We start from the raw sequence: 8,213 nt of genomic DNA on the forward strand, positions 1-8,213 counted from the left end.
TCAGCTTTCATTCATTTTCAGTTAGTTCAGTAAAGGTCAATTCTGTAATCTTTTGTGGCAGATATACAGTTGCTATTAAATTCATCTCCATGTTCTGTATCTTTTGGCATTAATTTCAAGAACATTTTACTTTTTTATTTTTTCTTGCTATCCTGACTTGGTCCAAGAGTTGTTTCCTTCTTTGGATTGCCTTAGGTAGTACTTATTATAGACAGGAATCTTTCATGTGCCTCTTCATTCATGGAAAAAAAAGTGAGAATGATTGAAGGCAAAATGACAATTCTTTAGACTTGGAAAGCCAATAATCTTGGGCAGGTTGGGGCATTTTTTGGTTGTTTGTTTTTGTTTTTGTTTTTGTTTTAACATATACTGGCTGAAAAGCCTGAGAAACAAGGCAGCAGGTTGTGAGGTTAATAAGTCTCAATAAGCCTTTCCTTATCAAAGTCTCCAGCAAGAAACATTAGTTCTCTCCATATTTGGCCTCCAGTTATCGTACAGCATATTTGCAAAGACGTTCATGGCTCTTTTGCTAATTAATCCTCTCCACCCCTGGGAAAAAATCGGCTTGTTTTCAAGCAGGAAGCATGGAGGCTCCAACAAACTGTGATTTTTTCCCCCATTTCTGGATCGGGAAATTGCAGAGAGTTGGGGTCAAGTTGATGTCTGATGTTCCACTGCTGAGGCCTAGTAACCTGCTGCAGTCATGAACTGGAGAAAGCTGTTGGAGAAGATTTAAGTAAACTAAAAACGATTTTCCACATTTTCTCCATGGAACCATTGTCCAGAGAAAATCCCTCGGAAACGTCTTTCGATTGTTAAAGCCTTCGGAATATAACTCTCCACGCTCCGAGTCTACCGCCCTTCTAAAATGGAGAAGTACAGCTGGTAGTTTCCTGGACATTTTCTCCCACAAAGGTGATACCAGTGTCTCACAAGCCATCTTCCAAACTTGCATCAAATTCTCAAATCCAGGAACAAGCCCAATTTCTTAAAACGCCAGACAACGAAGGTGAAACATTCCATCTCTAGTGTACTACACAAAGAATGCCAAACATAATGTAAGCTGCATCTCAAAAATTAGAAGACAATTCATAATTTGTCAAGGAACCTATTTAATGTGGAAAAAACTAAATAGCTATTGACCTATCTGCTCTATTTTAGCAAAACCAGTCATAGGGAATAACTAATAAATGATCATGGGAGAATAACCTTCTTACATATCTTTATTAGGGGAAAGATTAAATGCATCACTCAGCTCCCTCCCATGAAGATATATTATCTCCTAACAAATTTCATTGGTTATTTGATTGATCTTGGATTCTCGGCTGCAGAAATAACATCGATATCTGGGAAAAAAAAAGATGCATCCTGTGGCTCAGTGGAAAGAGCAGGGGCTTGGGAATCAGAGGTCATAGATTCTAATCCCAGCTCTGCCACTTGTCTGCTGCGTGACATTGGGCAAGTCATTTAAACTTCTCTGTGCCTCAGTTACCTCATCTGAAAAATGGGGATTAAGACTGTGAGCCCCACCTGAGACAGCCTGATTACCTTGTATCTCCCCCAGCGCTTAGAACAGTGCTTGGCACATAGTAAGCACTTAACAAAACGATCACGAGTAATTAGTAACATCCATAATAATATCAGTTTAACTATAATTTCCAACTCTTATAGGACTGTCATACACAACTCAATATTTTCACCTAATCCGGCAAACAATCTAGCCTTCCGTGACTGGCTGGATCTCATGATATGTATGTAAAGTAAGACTGACTAAATTTAATTCCCTGCTTACGAATGATTAAACCCTAAATCACTAAGTGTGAGGATAAGAGAAACTTGAACTTAAACACTGTTATAGTAGCAATTTCTAAATTTTAAATTATGAAATCGTTCCAGACCAATTATTCCATGCGGGAACAGCATTATCTAATTATAAAACACCAGACATACAGCATATTCTTGCCACTTGATTTTCTCAAGAGCACTCAAGTGTGGTTAACCACGAGGCAGATAGGCAAGATCGGTGGACTAATTAGTAATTGATAATAGCAGGATATAATTTTAAGGGCCCTTTCAAGAAAAAAAAAGATCTTGAATAGCCAATGTAATATTTGTTTTTATTTCAGACGTTTAAATAGATCTGAAGGAAATTGAATTCAGGGGACATAAAAATAATAATGATGGCATTTGTTAAGTGCTTACCATATGTAAAGCACTGTTCTAAGCGCTGGAGAGGATACAAGGTGATCAGGTTGTTCCACGTGGGGTTCACAGTCTTAATCCCCTTTTTACAGATGAGGACACTGAGGCACAGAGAAGTTAAGTGACTTGCCCAAAGTCACACGGCTGACAAGAGGCAGAGCCGGGATTTGAATCCATGACCTCTGACTCCCAAGCCTGTGCTCTTTCCACCGAGCCAAGCTGCTTCTCTGTATGGTTTGTCCAAGTTAATATATTAACACATAAAAAAGAAAACAATAAATCAGTGGCATTTATTCAGATGTCCAAGGAAAATTTCCATGTAGCCAAAATGAAGCAAAGGTTGCTCAAATAGCTCGTGAATAAAGTTTAGAGTGTCATGAGGGCCACTCAACTTAGTAGTTCCTTGGTGGCAAAGGGATGATTGAAGGAGCCATTCATTCATTCATTCAATCGTATTTATTGAGTGCTTACTGTGTGCAGAGCACTGTACTAAGCATTTGGGAAGTGCAAGCTGGCAACCTATAGAGACGGTCCCTACCCCACAGCGGGCTCACAGTCTAGAAGCGGGAGACAGACAACAAAACTAAACATATTAACAAAATAAAGTAAATAGAATAGTAAATATGTACAAGTAAAATAAATAGAGTAATAAATCTGTACAAACATATATACAGGTGCTGTGGGGAGGGGAAGGAGGTAGGGCGGGGGGGATAAGGAGGGGGCGAGAGGGAGCTACATCAAGTTTCTGCTTCAACATACATCCTAATGAGTACTATAAACAATCTAATGTGTGGCTGAAGCAGCCCTGATTTTTCCTTCTAATAACCCACTATGGATTTCTGATCTGTTAATTCATCATCACCATCATCAACTGTATTTATTGAGCACTTACTATGTGCACAGCACTGTACTAAGCACTTGGGAAGTACAAATTGGCAACATATAGAGACAGTCCTACCCAACAGTGGGCTCACAGTCTAAAAGGGGGAGACAGAGAACAAAACCAAACATACTAAAAAATTCATCCAAGTCCTTCTTGTTCTGACTGCTTATAAATGATCTCTGTCTGCCTATTCCTTCCCATTAAATTGGAAGCTCCTTGAGGGAAAAGACCATATCTTTTGATTTTTATGTACCCTCACAAGCTCATAGCAGAGTGTTCTTCATCCGAAAAGTAGTCGATAAATACCACTGATTCATTCTTGAGCCTTCTGATATTTTCAGCCCACTGTTGGGTAGGGACTGTCTCTATATGTTGCCAACTTGTACTTCCCAAGCGCTTAGTACAGTGCTCTGCACACAGTAAGCGCTCAATAAAAACGACTGATCGATTGATTGAATGATTCACTGATTTCCTACTACAATCCAGCCCTCCCACTTTGGTCCTCCAATGCCAATGCACACACTGCACCTAGATCTCATCTAACCCGCTCCCAGCGTCTTGCCTGCTTTCTCCCTCTGACCTGGAAATCCTTTCCGCTTCATATCGGTTGGACCACCACTCTCCCTGCGGTCTACAAGGGGTCTACCCTTCTAGACTTCTAGATTAGTCTACCCTTCTAGATGTCTAGACTAGTCTACCCTTCTAGACTGTGAACCCGTTGTTGGGTAGGGACCGTCTCTATACGTTGCCGACTTGTACTTCCCAAGCCCTTAGTACAGTGCTCTGCACACGGTAAGCGCTCAATAAATAGCTGAAATAGTGTACCTCAGGCTAAGTTGATCTTTCTCAATAAATACGACTTAAAGAAAGAAAAGAAAAAAAGTGGTTGAGAACAGACACAAATGGCCACTGTCCCTATCCTGCCGGTTCCAAGCTAACTCCAGCTTCATAGTTCTTTCAAAGGCACAATATCATGGAAATGAGTGGAGCGACACCTGGAAGATAGGGCTAGGAAGTCACCTGACTTTTCACCTGTATTGATTTCTCTCTCCCGTTCCCCTCTCCCCACCCACTCAGACTGTAAACTCATGTGGGCAGGGAATGTGACTGTTTATTATTGTACCGTACTCTGCCAAGAGCTTATTATGGTGCTCTGCACATGGTAAGTGCGCATGAATGAGTGAATGAAGAGTAATCCTAATTCAATATTCTAAGCCTACTGAAAAGAACTCCAACAGATTTCTGGAGCCCCTTTGTCATATGGCCTACCCCTATTAAAGGGATGATGTTGGAGTAAATATAACTTCCTGGCTCCAAAATGGCACCAGTTAAAACTCATTAACCTCCACTAAGCACTTGGTAATGATTACTGAATCCAAAAAATGTGCTTATTTACTCAAACATTTCTGGAGGTACTTTTTCTGTGAGAAGTAATTCCGTGAGGATAGAAATAAACTTAAGTAATTTGAGTACTTTATACTGTGGTTGAAATACAGGCAAAAGAAAAAAAAATATGTTAATAGGATAAGTACCAGAAAGGATTAACAGAGGCTAAGTAGCAGAGAGGATTAGTTATTATCCTGTCTATACAGGCACCCAGGTTTTAGGGAAGCAGCGTGGCTCAGTGGAAAGAGCCCGGGCTTTGGAGGCAGAGGTCATGGGTTCTAATCCCGACTCCGCCACATGTCTGCTGTGTGACCTTGGGCAAGTCACTTAACTTCTCTGCGCCTCAGTTACCTCATCTGTAAAATGGGGATTAAGAGTGTGAGCCCCACGTGGGACAACTTGATCACCTTGTATGCCCCCCACAAGCGCTTAGAACAGTGCTCTGCACATAGTAAGCGCTCAACAAATGCCATCATTATTATTATTATTATTATTTTATATGGCCATGAAATAGGGTGCAGGAAGTCAGCATGAAAACCCCGAAAAAAATAATTAGCATGGCTTATATTAAAGTCAGCTTCATTAAAGCTCATAGCTAAACAAGTCACATAAAGCCCTAACTCTACTCTGGGTAATCTGAAATAGACTACGCTTTTAAACCTTTCCACTTTGAAAGTAGTTCAAAAATAAATCGGTAAAGGTTATTTAAAGACTAAGAATAAACACAGGTGCCTTTAAACAGCAGCTATCTGAATGATAACCCAGGTTCACAAGTACATGTAATGCTGCAGATCACACTGTAAGTGGTAGAGGAAACGTGGCTTTTGACTACAGTCTGGCAGGGTTTTGGTTATGAATCAGGAATCAGAATTGCACTTCTCTAATATGGGGTCCGTGCTCCATCAGAGACCTGCCACCAATTTCTTTATGATATGTCTGCATCTGTACATCCAGGTGAGAGAGTCACTATCATGTATCAATCACTCAGTGTCAGTGGTATTTGTCAAGTGCTTACTGTGTGCAGAGAACTATATTAAGCACTTGGGAGAATACACTACAGTAGAGTTGGCAAACATGATCCCTGGGAATGGGAAATAATAGTAAGAGAGGAAAACACAATTAAATCGCCTTTCACACCACTGGGCATTCTTGGGCAATCAATTAATGGTATTTACTGAGGGCTTACCTTTCTCAAGAATAATACTTATGGTGTTTGCTAAGGTTTTACCATAGTGCCAGGAACCAGGCTATGCATGGGGCAGATGTAATACCATCAGTCAGACCAGACATAGTCTAAGGGGGAGGAAGAACAGGTATCTAAACCCCATTTTACAGGTGAGAAAACTGGATCCTAGAAAATGCAGTAAGCTTCAATGGTACTGAGTCAGCTAGTCACCTTTGCTGTAGAAATTCAGGTTTGGAAACCTTTTAGACTGTGAGCCCACTGTTGGGTAGGGACTGTCTCTATATGTTGCCAATTTGTACTTCCCAAGCGCTTACTACAGTGCTCTGCACATAGTAAGCGCTCAATAAATGTGATTGATGATGATGATGATGATGGAAAACAAACCTAAGAAATCACTTCTTAAGCAGATTTAACTGTGCTCATTTATACCGCCAGGATTTCTTCCAGAAGAAGGGCCATTATTTGGCCTGAAGACAAGCTGTCAGGTGAATAAATAAAATGGGGCACAGAATTATAAAATGAGATTCTACGCATGACAAGACCATAATGTCCTGGCAGGTGATTTAATAGTTTCCATTGTCCCCCCTCCCCTTTCAAAATTAAAACAGGAGGGAAGCAGTGTGGCCTAATGGAAAGAGCAGGGGCCTGGGAGAGAGAGGACCTGGGTTCTATTCCCAGCCCACAGTGACACAGGGCACAGTGTCTACATCAGGGAAAGGAGGATCGAACCCCCACTACAGATGAGGTAACTGAGGCACAGAGACGTTCAGTCGCCCAAGGTCACACAGCAGAGGTGGGTTCTAATCCAGGCTCTGTCACTTGCCTGCTTTGTGACCTTGGGTGACTTAACTTGTCCGTGCCACAGTTACCTCATCTGTAAAGGGGGTTTGATCCTTCTTTCTCTGACATAGACTGTGTGCTCTGTGTCACTGTGGACTGGGAATGAGACTGTTATATTGTACTCACCCAAGTGCTTAGTACAGTGCTCTGCACACAGTAAGCGCTCAATAAATATGATTGAGGACTGATTTTGTGGGACAAGAACTGTGTTCAACCTGATTATTTTGTATGTATCCCAGTGTTTAGTACAGTGCTCGGTACATCGTAAATACTTAAAAATACCATAAAAAGATGCCAGGAGGAACACCGGACTGATTTGTGCTGAGTATCAAAAACCTCAGAGCAGACTTGATTTTTAAAAATATACTCCCAGTTAATTATGTAGCTCACAAAAAAGCTAATTGTATTCACAGCATCACTGTAATCATCAGTGTCAGGTATTAGATTTTTATATCACTCATGCGGGAAGAATAGCATAACATCACATATTAAAAAGCAAAAGCCAAAAAGCGAAAAACAACAACCCACATCAGGAGTTTTCCTGTGTTCCCTGCTTCATCTATTAATAGGAAACCGAAATTGGAAATCAGCCCACCAGCAGTAAAAATCATTATCTCTGTGGCTGATCTAAGGAAGATGGCTTTGTAATTGTCTTACTTTTTCCTCTGATCTTTTAATCAATCAATCAATCGTATTTATTGAGCGCTTACTATGTGCAGAGCACTGTACTAAGCGCTTGGGAAGTACAAATTGGCAACATATAGAGACAGTCCCTACCCAACAGTGAGCTCACAGTCTAAAAGGGGGAGACAGAGAACAAAACCAAACATACTAACAAAATAAAATAAATAGAATAGATATGTACAAGTAAAATAAATAAATAAATAGAGTAATAAATATGTACAAACATAGATACATATATACAGGTTTCCTCCACCTGCTTCTCCTCCTTCCCCAGAGCATCTCTGGAGCAACCAAAAAGCTGCAGACCGCCATGAGTGTCTCCTGCCTGGAATCAACTCTGATGACCTACACAATTCCTGCATCAGCCCCTTTATCAACACTGTTAATCATAATAATAATAATAATAATAATAATAATAATAATAATAATAATAGCATTTATTAAGCGCTTACTATGTGTAAAGCACTGATCTAAGTGCTGGGGAGGTTACAAGGTGATCAGGTTGTCCCACGGGGGGCTCACAGTCTTAATCCCCATTTTACAGATGAGATAACTGAGGCCCAGAGAAGTGAAGTGACTTCCCCAAAGTCACATGGCTGACAATTGGCGGAGCCGGGGCTTGAACCCATGACCTCTGACTCCAAAGCCTGGGCCCTGTCCACTGAGCCACGCTGCTTAACGGGACAGCATTGGAAGCACTGGACTTGCATAGCATGATAGGATATTACTCTATTTATTTATTTTATTTGTACATATTTATTCTATTTATTTTATTTTATTAATATGTTATGTTTTGTTGTCTGTCTCCTACTTTTAGACTGTGAGCCCACTGTTGCGTAGAGACCGTCTCTATATGTTGCCAACTTGTACTTCCCAAGCGCTTAGTACAGTGCTCTGCACACAGTAAGCGCTCAATAAATACGATTGAATGAATGAATGAATATTAGACGGCAGGCTCACATCATCATCCACCCAGCTGGGGGTTGACTTGGGCCTTTGGGAAGGGGTATCTGTGTTTTGTTTTACAGAAGC

The sequence above is a fragment of the Tachyglossus aculeatus genome, chromosome 10, assembly GCF_015852505.1.
Source record: "Tachyglossus aculeatus isolate mTacAcu1 chromosome 10, mTacAcu1.pri, whole genome shotgun sequence".
In the NCBI taxonomy this organism is placed as follows: Eukaryota; Metazoa; Chordata; class Mammalia; order Monotremata; family Tachyglossidae; genus Tachyglossus; species Tachyglossus aculeatus.